Consider the following 16,082-nt stretch of genomic DNA (forward strand, 5'->3'; position numbering starts at 1 on the left):
TTAATCCATTTACATTCAAGGTAATTATCGATATGTATGTTCCTATTACCATTTTCTTAATTGTTTTGGATTTTTGTGTGGGGGGGTCTTTTTCTTCTCTTGTGATTCCCTCCTAGAGAAGTTCTGTTAGCATTTGTTGTAAAGCTGGTTTGGAGGTGCTGAATTCTCTTAGCTTTTGCTTGTCTGTAAAGCTTTTGATTTCTCAATCGAATCTGAGTGAGATCCTTACTGAGTAGACTAATCTTGGTTTTAAGTTTTTCCCTTTCATTATTTTTAATATATCCTGCCACTACCTTCTGGCCTGCAGTATTTCTGCTGAAAAATCAGCTGATAACCTTATGGGGATTCCCTTGTATGTTATTTGTTGCTTTTCACCTTGCTGCTTTAAATATTTTTTCTTTGAATTTAACTTTTGTTAGTTTGATTAATATGTGTCTCAGCATGTTTCTCCTTGGGTTTATCCCGTATGGAACTCTGTGCTTCCTGGACTTGGTTGACTATTTCCTTTTCCATGTTAGGGAAGTTTTCGACTATAATCTCTTCAAATATTTTCTCAGACTCTTTCTCTTTCTCTTCTTCTTCTGGGACTCCTATAATTTGAATGTTGGTGTGTTTAATGTTGTCCCAGAGGTCTCTGAGACTGTGCTCATTTCTTTTAATTATTTTTTCTTTATTCTGCTCCTCAGCAGTTATTTCCACCATTCTATCTTCCAGCTCACTTATTTTTCTGCTTCAATTGTTCTACTGAGTTCTTCTAGTGTATTTTTCATTTCAGTTACTGTGCTGTTCATAACTGTTTGTTTGTTCTTCAGTTCTTCTAGGTCCTTGTTAAACATTTCTTGTATTTTCTTGATCCATGCCTCCATTCTATTTCCTAGATTTAAGATCACCTTTACTATCATTACTCTGAATTCTTTTTCAGATAGGTCGCTTATTTTCTCTTCATTTATTTGGTTTTGTAAGTTTTTACCTTGCTCCTTTGTCTGTACCATATTTTTTTGTCATCTCATTTTTCTTGATGGGTGGGGCTGTGCTCCTGTCTTGCTGGTTGTTTGGCCTGAGGCATCCAGCACTGGAGGTGGCAGGCAGTTGGGTGGAGCCAGGTCTTGGTGTCAAGATGAGGACCTCCAGGAGAGCTCACACTGATTAATATTCCCTGGAGTCTGAGGTTCTCTGTTAGTCCAGTGGTTTGGACTTGGCACTCCCACCACAGGAGCTCAGGCCTGACAACAGGCGGCTCAGAATTGGTTCCACTGTCCGGCCTCCTGGTTGTACTGAGACACCGTGCTGGACCATTGTTTGTCATCCAGAAAACTGCCGCAGTCTGGCCAGCCCATGGCTGCTGCCAGAGCCTGTGCACACCAGGTGGCCACACACATGCACAGCAGGCACCCAGAGTATCCACGGCCGCCACTCAGCTCTCTAAACAACACACTTTATATAAATAATCTATGGATCAAAGAGGAATTATCAGGGGAAATTTAAAAATACATATAACAGAACTAAAGAAAAATGAAAATACAGCATATCAAAATTTGTGAGACATAGGCAAAACTGCTGAGAAAGAAATTTAAAAAAAGGAAAAGCCTCAAAAGGAAAAGCCACAAGTCAATAACCTAAGTTCCCACCTCAAGAATCTCAAAAAAAGAAGAGCAAACTAGAAGCAAAGCAAGAGAAAGGAAGGAAATAATAAAGATACAGTAGAAATCAATAAAACTGAAAACAGAAAAACAGAGAAAAATCAGTGAAACAGTTGGTTCTTTTAAGAGATCAAAAACTGACAACCAACCAAAAGGATGCATGCACCCCAATGTTCACTGCAGCACTATTTATAACAGCCAAGACATAGAAGCTACCTAAATGACCACTGATCGAAGAATGGATAAAGAAGATGTGGTACATATATACCATGGAATATTACTCAGCCATAAAAAGGAACAAAATAGTGCCATTTGCAGAGACGCGGATGGACCTGGAAATTGACATACAAAGTGAAGTAAGTCAGAAAGAGAAAAACAAATATCGTATAAAATTGCTTTTATGTGGAATCTAGAAAAATGGTACAGATGAACTTATTTACAGAGCAGAAATAGAGTCACAGATGTAGAGAACAAACTTACGGCTACCATGGGGGAAAGGGGGAAGTGGGATGAACTGGGAGATTGGGACTGACATATATACACTACTATGTATAAAACAGATAACTAATGAGAACCTACCGTATATGATCTGTGGTGACCTAAATGGGAAGGAACTCTAAAAAAGAGTGCATATATGTATACGTATAACTGATTCAGTTTGCTATACAGCAGAAGCTAACACAACATTGTAAAGCAACTCTACTCCAATAAATATTTATTTTAAAAAAATCAACAAACATCTAGCAAGACTGACAAAAAAAAAAGTGAAGACACAAATTACCAACATAAGGAATAAATCAGGAATGAAACATGAATATCTCTACACACCCTGCAACTACGAAAGGACAGTAAGGAAACACTATTCAAATATTTGATAAACATAACTTACTGCTATGAATAATCTCTTTTAAAAGTTTGTGACTAGGCAACTGTTTGAAAATGTTAAATGCTTTGTATGATTTAATCTTTTGATTGAACATTTTCTTCAGAGAGCTATAATAGCTAAAAGATTATAATTTTCATCATAAAACCATGAAGAATGTTTCATCCTTATACTGTTCGGGTGTCTAGGGGAGCCTTTCTAATCCTAACAACTCATCACCAACATATAATGATGATTTAGAAGAAATGAACCAATTTCTCACAAAACGAAACAAAACAAAAAACTACCACAACTTACCCAATATGAAGTAAATAATTTGGATAGGGCTTCCCTGGTGGCACAGTGGTTGAGAGTCCACCTGCCAATGCAGGGGACACGGGTTCGTGCCCTGGTCCAGGAAGATCCCACATGCCATGGAGCGGCTAGGCCCGTGAGCCATAGCCGCTGAGCCTGCGCGTCTGGAGCCTGTGCTCCGCAACGGGAGAGGCCACAACAGTGAGAGGCCCGCATACCACACACACACAAAAAAAATAATAATAATATAATTTGGATAGTCCTATACCTATTAAATAAATAAAATGAATTGGTAATTTCAAAACATCCAAAAACCTCTCCAGGTCCAGATGGTTTCATTGAAAATTATAGCAAACTTTTAAAGAATTAACACCAATTTTCCACAATCTCTTCTAGAAAATAGAATTGAAGGGAATACTTTCAAATTCATTTTATTAAGCTAGTATTACCCTGATTTAAAAAAACCACAAAAAACAGGTAAACACAGAACAAAAAAGGAAAACTACAGACCAACATCCTTCATAATTACAGATCCTTAACAAAATATTAGCAAATCAAATTTGGCAATATACAAAAAGAATCATACACTATGACCAAGCAGAGTTTATTCCAGGGATGCAGGTCTAGACCAATATCCTAAAACCAACCAATGTAATCCACCACATTAAAAAGCTAAAGAAAAAAACCACATAATTCATCTCAATTCATCTCAAATAAAAAAAAGAGTATTTGACGAAACTCAGTACCCATTCATGAAGGAAAAAAAACCTCTCAGAGAAAGAGGAATAGGAGGGAACTTCTTCACCTTGATAAAGAGCATCTACAAAAATGTATACTTAAGATACACTTAAGAGTGAAAGACTGAATACTTTCCCCTTAAACTGGGGAAAAAGACATAATGTCCACTCTCAACATACTCATTGAACATAGTGCTGAAAGTTCTTGCCAGTGCAATAAAACAAGAAAAGGATATAAAAAACACAAATTTGAAAGGAAAAAATAAAACCATCCCTATATGTCAGCTACGTGATTGGGGAGAAACTGCAAAGAATCTACAAAATCAAAAAAATAAAAACTTAGAACAAATAAGTGAATTCAGTAAGGTCATAAGATACAAGGTAAACATGTAAAAAAATCAACTCTATTTGCAATGAACACATGGACATACAAAATAAAATAATAAAAATTTAAAAAACCCCACAAACCCAAAATATTAGGTGCAAATCTAACAAAACAAGCACAAGACTTGTATGCTAAAAATGACAAAATATTGATGAAGAAAACCAATCTAAATATAAATGCAGAGACATTCTATGTTCATGGAATGGGAGACTCAACATAGTAAGGATGCCAATTCTCCCACTCCCTCATATTAATAAATGGGTTTAACACAACTCCTACCAATATCCCAAGAAAGATTTTTTGTAGATATTGACAAGATTATTCTAAAATTTATATGAAAAGGAAAAGTAACTAGAATTACTAAAATAATTTGGTAAAAGAATAAAGTGAAAGGAACCACCCTACCCCATTTCAAGACCTATTTTACAGTAATAAAAACTGTATAGCATTGGCAGATAGAGAGAAACACATGGAACAGAAGAGAGAACCTAGAAATAGACCCATAAAAATATGCCCAATTTTTGACAAAAGTACAAAAGCAATTCAATGAAGGAGGGACTGCCTTTCCAACAAATGGTGCTGGAGCAAATGGACATCCATAGGCAAAAAAATGCACTTCAACTTAAGTCTCATACCTTATACAAAAATAACACAAAATGTATCATGGACTTAAATGTAAAATGTAATACTATAAAGCTTTTAGGAAAAAATACACGAAAAAAATTTCAGGATCCATGGATATTCAAAGAGTACTTAAGACTTGACACCAACCCATAAAAGAAAATTACTGACAGGGACTTCCCTCGTGGTCTAGTGGGTAAGACTCCACGCTCCCAATGCAGGGGACCCAGGTTTGACCCCTGGTTGGGGAACTAGATCCCACGTGCATGCTGCAACTAAGAGTCCGCATACCACAACTAAGGAGCCCGCATGCTGCAACTAAAATGATCCCGCATGCTGCAACAAAGATCCCGTGTGCCACAACTAAGACCCAGTGCAGTCAAAATAAATAAATAAATAAATATTTTTAAAAAAGTAAAATACTGATTAATTGGACTTCACCAAAATTTAAAACTTTTGCTCTGAAAAAGCCCCTGGAAAGTGGATAAAAAGACAAGGTGAGTAGTGGGACAAAACATTTCCAAGCCACAGACCCAACAAAGGATTAGTATCCAAAATATATAATGACCTCTCGAAACTCAACAGTAAAAGAGCAAACAATCTAACTAGAAAATGGGCAAGAGACATGAAGAAACATTTCACTCATATGTGATAGGACATATATACAAGTTTTTGCTACAAGTGTTTATAATACAAAAAGACAGAAAGTGACCTCAATGTTTCTCAATAAGGGACTAGTTAGCTTTTGGATCTGTCATCTGCGGCAGAACTGCTGCCAAGGTGCAGATTTTCATGAAGACTTTCCGGGGATGACCATCACTCTTGAAGTTGAACCCTCAGATACACCAGAAAATATAAAGGCCAAGATCCAGGATAAGGAAGGAATTCCTCCTGACCAGCAAAGACTGATCTTTGCTGGCAAGCAACTGGAAGATGGACGTACTTTGACTACAACATTCAAAAGGAGTCCACTCTTCATCTTAATGTTGAGACTTCATGGTGGTGCTAAGAAAAGGAAGAAGTCTTACACCACTCTCAAGAAGAACAAGCATAAGAGAAAGAAGGTTAAGCTGGCTGTCCTGAAATACTATAAGGTGGAGGAGAATGGCAAAATCAGTCACCTTCATCGGGAGCGCCCTTCAGATGAACATGGTGCTGGAGTTTTTATGGTGAACCACTTTGACACACAGTATTGTGGCAAATGTTGTCTTACCTATTGTTTCAACAAACCAGAAGACAAGTAACTGCACACTAGTTAATAAAAGACATGACCTAATTAAAAAAAAGAGAGAGAGACTAGTTAAATTATAGTACAACTAAATAACAGTATGAAGCCATGGAAAAGAATAAAGGTGATAATCTTAACTGCTATGCTCTCCAAAATATACTGAAAGGGGGGGAAAAACAAAGGTACTAAAAACGGTGTATCAAACACACACACACACACACACACACACACACACACACACACATATACACATACACAAGCTTATCATGGAAAAATCTCTACACAAGAAACTTGTAAATTGGTTGCCCCTGCGTAGAATGCAAGAAAAGTGGAGCAGAGGAGATGGAAGATTTTCAATGTATAATCTTTTGAGCTTTGAATTTTGTGATCGTGTTCTGTAAGTTAAAATCACTTTTAAAAGCACTATGGTTTTTAATTTAAAAAATGAAACAGGATACTTTTTATATTTGTCATGTTCAATATTGAAAAGTATATTAACTATATAAAAAATGTAAATATGAAAAACATTTGAAAAAATTACCAAAGACTAAGATGAGTTTATAAATTAATTGTATTTTCAAGAATTTGCTACTATGGATTACTAACTGTTGATGAGTTCAATAGCAAACAGGTAAGTGTAAAAATGTAAAGTAGCAATGCAATTAAGAACACTGTAGTGGGACTTCCCTGGTGGTGCAGTGGTGAAGAACCTACCTGCCCATGCAGGGGACATGGGTTTGAGCCCTAGTCTGGGAAGACCCCACATGCTGCGGAGCAACTAAGCCCGTGTGCCACAACTACTGAGCCCACATGCCACAACTACTGAAGCCTGCACGCCTAGAGCCCATGCTCTGCAACAAGAAAAGCCACTGCAGTGAGAAGCCCACTCACCGCTCCCACTCGCCACAACTAGAGAAAGCCCACGTGCAGCAACAAAGATCCAATGCAGCCAGAAATAAATAAATAAATAAATAAATAATTTAAAAAAGAACACTGTAGTATACAATATGAAACAAAAATGTTATGTAAATTTGATACTAATTGTTGAAATGCTTATTTTAAGGTAGAAACTTTCTAATGGAAGTTATCTTTTCAAAATTATTTCAAATTTATAAACTGATTGCTATTCCTAGAGATTGTTTGATGGTGAGAACACATTTACCCACAGATATGCTATAAAATGGAGATTAAATCCTCAGAATCTCAGAAAAGTCTACTTAAGGAAATTATAATCTACTTAATGAAATTACATAACATAATCAAAGTTCTAAGATAGAACTATGAATTCTAGAAACTGAGAGCAGGAAATCCTGTGGTTTTTTAAGGAAGGAAGGAAGGAAGGAAGGAAGGAATGGAGGGAGGGAGGAGTAAGAGCATATTATTCCCCTTTCCCATATATAAGGTGACCTTAGTCAAAATTTCCAACAATGTAAATGTCATCTTTGATATCAGTGTCTCACCTTCCTCTCTCTATCCCTTTTGTCATGCTGTCCTAAATGCCCAAAGCCTTGCCACCCTCCAAAATACACTGAATGTGCTTAAATAACCCACTGTCTCCCTTTCCACCCACTAAGACTCTCAATCTGGGCCTCCCTGGTGGCGCAGTGGTTGAGAGTCCGCCTGCCGATGCAGGGGATACGGGTTCGTGCCCCGGTCTGGGAGGATCCCATATGCCGCGGAGCGGCTGGGCCCGTGAGCCATGGCCGCTGGGCCTGCGCGTCCGGAGCCTGTGCTCCGCGGCGGGAGAGGCCACAACAGTGAGAGGCCCGCATGCCGCAAAAAGAAAAAGAAAAAAAAAAAAAAAAAAAAAAAGACTCTCAATCTCTCACGAACAGGTGTGATTTCAGTTACAGATATTGAGAAAGGCACTCTAAATAAACTAATGTAAATAACATGTAGCTTAAATTTTCCTAAAGGTACAGTTGGCCATTCAACTCGGGGTTTAGTCCACATGTAACTTAAGAGCAGGCCTTCCATATCCATGGTTCCACTGCATCTGCAGATTCAACTAACCAACAACAGTGTTGTACTGTAGTATTTACTACTGAAAAATATCCATGTATAAGTGTACCCATACAGTACAAAACTGTGTTGTTCAAGGGTCAACCGTATTTGTGATTTTATAAAAAAGTATATTTGTTAATTTAAATGAAAGTACAATTGATAGAATTTCACAGACTACTACTTTAAAAAACGAAGATGTTTAAGAAATACTGAAGCAGCCTATATCCATTCAGGAGTACTTCTTACCCTAGCCTTAGCTCCTCAAAGTTATGTTATGTATGTGTATATATCTAGAACATAGTTAATTTAACCATTTATCCAATGATTAAAAAGATTTACACATTTGTGCTGCATTATTTTTTTGAAGATACTATATTAGTTCTTTAAATGATATCTATATTTGGAACTGTCTTATCATTCACTATATTATAAATACTTTGATGCAAAATCTTGGTTATCCTTTTACTAACCTATGAAGCCAATCACAAGATTTTGCATACAGAAGCTCCTCAAATATTTCTTGAATTTAATTGGGTTCTCCAGTGGAACAGGGTAACAAGGGTTCTGAAAGTACCTTCTGCTTGTTAAGTCAAGAACTAAGAATTTTAAAAACCAAATACTACGACACAACTAATTTAAACCAAATAGAAATTATTTTCTTGTGAAAAGCAGAAAACTTTATCTTACATAGCACAATGGACAAATCTCAGGATATAGATCTGAATTTTACTCTAATTATTAGTGCTATGTCCCACTGGCAATTCACAAGGTGTTACAAGAGTGCACCAGCACAGAGCCAATCTGTACAGACTGGGAGAGGTTTCTGTTGTTGTTTGGTTGGTTGATTTTTTTAGCTCCTGGAGCTCAAAGAAATCTCTGTCAAAATACTATGGAAACACAGGCTAAGTAACAGAGACTTCAGTGATTATACACACCAAGGAATACTGTGTTTGAAAAAAACAATCACTTATGAAAGTCATTAAACAAACATATTGATAGCCTTCAACAATCAAAAACAAAACCAAATAAAAACAAAAAACAAACAATAAAACAGCAAACCCTGGGGAAAGGGAAGAATCTGACTTCAATAGTTACCATATTATAGTATTCAAATGCCCAGTTTTAAAAAAAGAAAAAAAATCACATAGCATACAAAAAAACAGGGAAGTATGGCATGTTCAAAGGAACAAAATTAACTGAGAGAAACTGGCTAAGGAAGCCCAGACATCAGACTAACTAGGCAAAAACTTTCAAACAACTGACTTAAATATGTTCAAAATGCTTTTTTAAAAACTAGTAAACAAAACCTAAGGGACCTGTGAGATAACAAGTAGACCAGAACATGCATTATGGGAGTCCCAGAAGGAGGAGAGAGAAAGGGACAGAAATAACATTTGAGGAAATAATGGCTGAAAACACCCCAAATCTGATGAAATACATTAATCTACAAATTCAAAATGTTCCATAAAATCTAAGTAGGATAAATTCCAAGAAACACACACCAAGGCACATTATAATCCAACTGTCAAAAACAAAGACAAAACCCTAAAAGCAGCAGGAGAAGCAACTCTTCATGTACAAGGGGTCCTCAATAAGATCAGCAGCTTATTTCTTATCAGAAACCATGGAGGCCCAAATACAGTAGGATGGCATATTTAAGTGTGGAAAGAAAAAAAATGTCAACCAAGAATTCTATATCTGGCAAAACTGCCCTTCAAAATGAGGTACAAGGGCTTCTCTGGTGGCACAGTTGTTGAGAGTCCACCTGCCGATGCAGGGGACATGGGTTCGTGCCCCCGTCTGGGAGGATCCCACATGCCACGGAGCGGCTGGGCCCGTGAGCCATGGCCGTTGAGCCTGCACGTCTGGAGCCTGTGCTCTGCAGCGGGAGAGGCCACAACAGTGAGAGGCCCATGTACCGCAAAAAAAAAAAAAATGAGGTACAGGGCTTCCCTGGTAGCGCAGTGGTTGAGAGTCCGCCTGCCGATGGGGGGGATAAGGGTTTGTGCCCCGGTCCGGGAAGATCCCACATGCCGCGGAGTGGGCTGGGCCCGTGAGCCATGGCCGCTGAGCCTGCGGGTATGGAGCCTGTGCTCCGCAACAGGAGAGGCCACGGCGGTGAGAGGCCTGCATACCACACACACACAAAAAAAATGAGGTACAAATTAAGATGTTGCCAGATAAACAAAAGCTGAGGGCGTTCACTACCATCAGACCTGCCCTACAAGAAGTGCTAACGATAGTCCTTCAAGCTGAAATGAAAGGACACTGAACAGCAACTCAAAGTCAAATGATGAAATAAAGGTCTCTAGTAAAGGTAAATACACTGGCAAATATAAAAATGAGTATTACTGTACACTTGGTTTCTAACTTTGCTGTATTTCCTATAGGATTTCAAAGACAAATGCATAAAAAATAACTATGAGTCCATGATATTGGATACACATGTATAAAGATGTAATTTGTGATGACAGCAACATAAGGGGGTAAGACTGAGCTGTGTTATTGAAGTTAAGTTCATATCAATGCAAACTAAACTGTTATAAATTTAGGACATTAAATGTAATTCACCACAAAGAAAATATCTAAAAAATACACACAAGCGATGTCCCTGGTGGTCCAGTAGTTAAGACTCCGCCAGGTTCTATCTCTGGTCAGGGAACTAGATCCCACATGCCACAACTAAGAACCCACATGCCTCAACTAAAGATCCTGCATGCTGTAACTACGACTCAGAGCTGCCAAATAAATAAATATTTTTAAAAAATACACGCAAAAGGAAATGAGACGGAAATCAGAATGGTTCACTACAACAAACTAATTAGAAAAAAAAAAAAAGAAGGCGGTATGTAATGGAGGAAATGAGCCACAAAAAAGGTATAAAATTTCACAACAAAAAAGCAAAATGATGGCAGAGGTCCTTCCTTATCAGCCATTACTTTAAATTTAATTGGGTTAAACTTTCCAATCAAAGCCAGAGATTGGCAGGATGGATTAAAAAACATGATCCAACTATATGCTGCCTATAGACACTCACTTTATACACAAAAGTATAAATAGTTTCAAAGTGAAAGGATGGAAAAAGATATTCCATGAAAACAGAAAACAAAAGAGTATTAGTGTGGTTATTCTAATATCAGATGAAATAGGCATTAGATCAAAAACTGTTACAGGAGACAAAGAAGGACATTTTATTTTGAAAAAAGGGTTAATTCATCAAGAAGATAAAACAATTGTAAACATATATGTTAACATACACACGCCACTATATATAAAATAGATAACCAACAAGTACCTACTGTATAGCACCCAGAACTACAGTCAGTATCTTGTAACAACCTATAAGGGAAAAGAATCTGAAAAAGAATACATACACACACACACACACAACTGAACCACTGTGCTGTACACCTGAAACTAACACGACATTATAAATCAACTATACTTCAATAAAATTTTTTTTAAACAAATAAATAAATATATACGCACAAACAACAGACCCCCAAAAGATATGAAGTAAACATTGACCAAATTGAAGGGAGAAATATTAGTTCAATACACCAATTTCAGTAACAGAACATCTAGATAGAAGGTCAATAAGGAAGTAGAGGACTTGAACACTATAATCCTAACAGACATATACAGAACACTTCACCCAGTAACAGTAGAATACACATTCTTCTCAGGTACATATGGAACATTCTCCAGGGTAAGCCATATGTTAGGCCACAAAACAAAGACTCAATAAATTTAAAAAAGATTGAAATCAGACAGAATCTTTTCTGACTAAGAATAAAGATAGAAATCAACAACAGCAGGAAAACTGGAAAACTCACAAATATGTAGAAGTTAAACAACACATTCTTAAACATCCAAAGGTTCAAAGAAGAAATCCTAAGGGAAATTAGAAAATACTTAGGGAAAACACAACATTCCAAAACTTACAGGATATAGCAAAAGCAGCACTTGGATGGATATTTATGACTATAAATGTCTACGTTAAAAAAGAAAAAAGATATCAACAACCTAACTTTACATGTCGGGGTACTAGAAAAGAAATTAAACTCAAAGCTAGGAAATAATAAAAATTAGAGATAAATGAAACAGAGAACAGAAAAACAATAGACAGAATCAATGAAACCAAAAGCTGCTTCTTTGAAAAAAACCAGCAAAATTGACAAACCTTTTATAGACCATCTAAGAAAAAGAAAAGACAAAAATAACTAAAATCAGAAATGAAAGTGGGGACATTATTACCACTGCCCTCACAGAAATAAAACAGACTGTAAGAAAATACTATGAACAATTACACACCGAAAAACTAGATAATATAGAATAAATGAACAAATTCCTAGAAACACACAAATTAACCTAAACTGACTCAAGAAGAAATTTAAAATCTCGACATATAACAAGAAATCAGTAATCAAAACCTGACTCATTAATCAAAACCTTCCAACAGGGCTTCCCTGGTGGCACAGTGGTTAAGAATCTGCCTGCCAATGCAGGGGACATGGGTTCGAGCCCTGGTCTGGGAAGATCCTACATGCCGCGGACCAACTAAGCCCGTGGTTACAACTAAGTTGCAACTAAGCAACTACGGAGCCTGCGCGTCTGGAGCCTGTGCTCCACAACGGGAGAGGCCGTGACAGTGAGAGACCTGCGCACTGCGATGAAGAGTGGCCTCCGCTTGCCGCAACTGGAGAAAGCCCTCGCACAGAAACGAAGACCCAACACAGCCAAAAATAAATAAATTAAAAAAAAAAAAAAAAAAAAAAACCTTCCAACAAGGAAAGATGCAAGACCAGACAGCAGCACAGGTGAATTTTACCCAACATGTGAAGAATTCCAAAAAAAACAGAAGAAGAAGGAACAGTTCCTAACTCATTCTGTGAAGCCAGCATTACCTTAATACCAAAGGCAGATAAAAACATCACGAGAAAATTACAGACCAATATGCTTTATGAGTATAGATGCAAAAATTCTCAACAGAATACTAGCAAATTGAATCCAACAGCATATTAAAACAGCACCTTGACCAACTGGGATCTATCCCAAGAATGCAGAAGCAATTTAACATTAAAAAAAAAATCAATATAATAGACATTAATAGGATAAAGGAAAACACACATGATCACTCAATTAACTCAGAAAAGGCGTTTGACAAAACCCAACATCCTTTCGTGATAAAAACACTCCTAAAACTAGAAATAGATGGGAACTTCCTCAACATGACAAAGGGCATCTATGAAAAACCCACGGCTAAACTGAAAGCTTTCACCCTAAGATCAGGAATAAGACTAGGATGCCCACTTTACCACTGCTATTCAAAACTGTACTAGATGTTCTAGCCAGAGCAATCAAACAAGAAAAAGAAATGAAAGGCATCCAAATGGAAAGGAAGAAGTAAAACTATTTTTATTTGCAGATGACATCATCCTATATGTAGAAAAGTCCCAAAGAATCCATAAGAAAGTTACCAGAGCTAGTAAATTAATTCAGCAAAGTTGCAGAACAAAAATCAACACACAAAAAGCTGTTGTGTTTCTATATACCTACAAGGTACAATCTGAAAAGGAAATTAGGACTGTAATTCCATTTAGCAACTAAAAGAATAATAGCATCTAAAAGAATAAAATATCTAGGAATGGATTTACCCAAAGAGGTGGAAGTATTTTACCCTGAAAACTACAATATATTGCTGAAGAAAATTAAAGAAGACCTAAATAAATGGAGAGACATCCTGTGTTCATGGGTAGGAAGACTTTATATTGATGCCAATACTAACCAAAATAATCGACAGATTCAATGCAACTTCTATCAAACTCTAATGGCCTTTTTTGCAGAAATAGAAATGCCAATTCTCAAATCCATATGGAATTGCTGAATAGCCAAAAGAATCATAAAAAAGAAAAACAAAGTTGTAGGACTCACACTTCCTAATTTCGAAACTTACTAATGCTATGCTACAGTAATCAAAACAGTGTGGTACTGCCATAAAGACAGACTCATAGACCAATGGAATAGAATAGAGAGTCCAGAAATAAATCTATACATCTACGGTCAATTGATTTTTGACAATGATGCCAAGTCTATTCAGTGGGGAAAGATCAAGCTCTTCCACAAATGGTGCTGGGACAACCAGATTTCTATATGCAAAAGGATGAATTCATTTCCACATCTGTGGAAATGAATTTTCCACAGATTTCCACATGTATTCGGTGTGAGTTCCACCTAACTCACACCGAATACAAAATTTAACCCCAAAAGGATCAATGACCTAAATGTAAGAGCTAAAACATAAATTTCTTAGAAGAAAACTTAGGGGTAAATCTTCATGATCTTGGATTTTGCAATGGATTCTCAGATATGACACCAAAAGCACAAACAATGAAAGAAAAAAATAGATAAACTGAATTTCATCAAAATTTAAAACTTTTGTGCGAAGGACATTATCAAGAAACTGAAAAGACAGCTTTTTGGTTGTGTTTTAATGGGAGAAAATATTTAAAAATCATATAGCCGATAAGGGTCTAATATCAAGAATATACAATGATGTCCTAACATTTAACAGCAAAAACACAAACAACCTAATTTTAAAAATGGGCGATGGACTTGAACAGACATTTCTCCATGGAAGATATACAAACGGCCTTTAAGAACATGAAAAGATGCTCAACATTATTAGTCATTAGGGAAATACAAACCAAAACACAATGAGGTATCATTTCACATCAACTAGGATGGCAATTAAAAACAAAAACAAAACAAAACCCCAGAAAATAACTAATATAAGTGAAGACGTGGAGAAACTGGAACCTTTGTACATTGCTGGTAGGAATGTAAAGTCGTGTGACTGCTGTGGAAAGCAGTATGACAGTGCCTCAAAAAGTTAAACATAGCATTACCAAGTGACCCAGCAATTCCACTTCCAGGTATATACCCAAAAGAATTGAAAATGGGAACTCAAACAAATACTCGTATACCAATGTTCACTGTAGCATTACTCACAATAACCAAAAGGTAGAAACAACCCAAGTGTCCATGAACAGAAGAATTAATAAACAAAATGTGGTATACACACGCAATGAAATATTATTCAGCCTTATAAAGGAATTAAATTCTGATACAATATGGATGAGACATTATGCTAACTAAAATAAATCATACACAAAAGGACAAATATTGTATGATTCCACTTACATGAAATATCTGGAATAGGCAAATTCATAAAATCAGAAAGTAGATTAGAGGTTACCAGGGGCGGGGGGAGGGGGAAGTTAGGAGTTATTGCTTAATATGTACAGAGTTTCTGTTTGAGGTGATGAAAAGTTTTGGAAATAGATAGTGGTGATGGTTGCACAACTTTATGCATGCAGTTTTGGGCACTGAATTTACACTTAGAAATGGTTAAAATGATTAATTTTATGTTATATATTTTTTACCACAATAAATAAGAGAAAAAGTTATTAAACACATGGACAGAAATCAGAATCCTATCAAAGTCCTTAAACAAAACAGGAATGCAATTATCAGTAAGTACATTCCATTACAAACTACTGAGCCATACACAGAAATCAATTTACTTGCAAATAGTTTAGATTGTAAGTAAAATAGAAAATGGGACTTGTCTATATAGAAAGGGAAAAGTTTGTTTCAGGAATTATAAAAGAATAACTGGAATTTAAGTTAGCTTATTACAAAAAGTCTCTGCTAATTTAAAAAACTTTTTTTTAATTCCAAGACTTATTTATTTTTTATCTATTTTTAAAATTTTTATTTTTAACCCTGAACCAAACTTTCTGTATACTAGGATTGGAGTGTTTTAACACATATGGAAAGATTACAGATTTTCTTTTAACCACCATATACAAGTTTCATAAAAGCAACAATTATGTTTCATTTTTTAGTTGTCCATAATGTTTGCCATACAATAAATACTCAACAAATTTGGTGAATAAAACCAAACCAGTCAAAATCAGCAGGAAAATTTTGAAACTCTTTTCAAAATCATCTTCCCATTACAATTTTAAAATACCTACTTTAAAAATAATATCTGAGTAATTCAGGGTCCATAAAACCAAAACTTTAAATTACTTCTTTTCTCCAGTGTATGCTCCCTTCCCCAACTCCAATGGGAGATTTCCAGAATTTGACTTTATGAGTAATTTCTTTTACTGATTTGTGTTTGTCTGCCTGAGGTAGCTCAGTCTAGAAAGGAAAGTCAACAAGCACTCATCTTCATAACTGGATGGTTGGACTACTCAAGGTACTGCTGAAGTGCTTGAAG

General features: G+C 36.3%; 1 protein-coding gene and 1 pseudogene across 3 annotated transcripts in view; one reads left to right on the forward strand and one right to left on the reverse strand.

Moving 5' to 3' along the window:
- LOC309815899 (ubiquitin-ribosomal protein eS31 fusion protein-like) overlaps nt 1-6,091 on the forward strand; it is a 35,209-nt pseudogene extending 29,118 nt beyond the window's left edge. Inside the window, exon 2 of the transcript in view lies at nt 5,328-6,091. The product of the transcript in view is annotated as a ubiquitin-ribosomal protein eS31 fusion protein-like (transcript). The remainder of the gene's footprint in view (nt 1-5,327) is intronic.
- The window catches only part of SOS1 (SOS Ras/Rac guanine nucleotide exchange factor 1), a 140,632-nt gene that overhangs the window by 112,611 nt on the left and 11,939 nt on the right, over nt 1-16,082 (reverse strand). The window lies entirely within an intron of this gene.

The sequence above is a fragment of the Mesoplodon mirus genome (genome assembly GCF_964341445.2).
Source record: "Mesoplodon mirus genome assembly, chromosome: 14".
Taxonomy (NCBI): Eukaryota; Metazoa; Chordata; class Mammalia; order Artiodactyla; family Ziphiidae; genus Mesoplodon; species Mesoplodon mirus.